We start from the raw sequence: 1,204 nt of genomic DNA, 5'->3' as shown, positions 1-1,204 counted from the left end.
ATGCAGATTTGAAGTAATTTTTTAATATTTTGGGTTCTGCGACATTATTGTGAAAAATTAAAGTTGTTGTGCAATACTTAATTCAGACATGTACCACAAGTTAATGGTAGACTAACACTGGGGGGTGGGGTCTAGGCATCATGCTTTCGTCAGCATACTCTTGAGCTTTTAAGTCTACTATGTCTGAACTGTGGTTTCTTGTTTATCCTTTTTTCCTTAGTTGGACTGTAATGTATGGTCTGTCAACCTGTGAATCTTTAAAGTATGATTCAGGTATTGTTGTATTCTTTACTGTGTAATAAAAAAGTTAAAAAAATCTGTATTCTCTGTTTCCCTTATCCTTAGTGGGTACCATAGCTGCCCACCCAGTGACCTTGGCCTGGGGAGTCCATCCTTCATGGTGCTGGGGCATCTCCAGAGGTTTCCAGCTACAAATCATGCCTCTGTAACATGAGTTGACTTAGCCATGAGTGGTAAAGAAGGAATGATGTCAAAGCAATGCAAAAGGCAAGTTGGAGGGCAATTCCCAGGCAGGAGGAGCTGAAACTGTGGGAGAATTGTAGCCTTCCCTAGGAGAGGAGAGCTTGGCTTGTTTAGCTTAGCTTCTATGTTTTGATAAAAATAACTGCCCATGCCTGGGTCACCCTCTCCGGGAAAGTGCATCCCAGTGTTATGAGGCTCTCTGGCTCTTGACAGGTTGCTCAGCTCCTCCACTCAGCTGAATGGCAGATCCACTGAGGCAGAGCTCCCCCTTCATCTGCCTAGGCCCTTGCCTTTAATTAAAAGTTGCATTTTCTCTTGGTCTTCGTACATTAGTAACATGAACTGTGGCTGTCCTCAACTTGAGTGAGAGGCCCAAATTATCCCCTTTGACATAGATATTGTTTTCTTTTTCATTCTCTAATTATAAAAAGACCCAACCCTTTTCCTTCTACCCTATAAACCCTACTAGTCTGTGTGTAGTGTTCTGTAGATAGATTTTTTAAAAAAAATAATGTATATACTGCATTGTAGTAGAAATCCCTGTTCCGAGCATTCTACTTCATGGGCCAAATTCTAGTTGCCCAGGAATCAAGGACAACAAAGCATGTGCAAGAGCCTATGTCTGGAGACAGCCTGGTAAGTGGGAGGGCAGCCTGGGACCTTGTACTCAGCTTCCTGTGGGAGCCAGCTGGGTCTTTGTCCTAAGGCCTGGCTTCTCTAA

This window comes from Sciurus vulgaris (assembly GCF_902686455.1).
Source record: "Sciurus vulgaris genome assembly, chromosome: 1".
NCBI lineage: Eukaryota > Metazoa > Chordata > Mammalia > Rodentia > Sciuridae > Sciurus > Sciurus vulgaris.
Note: the sequence above shows the minus strand (reverse complement) of the source record.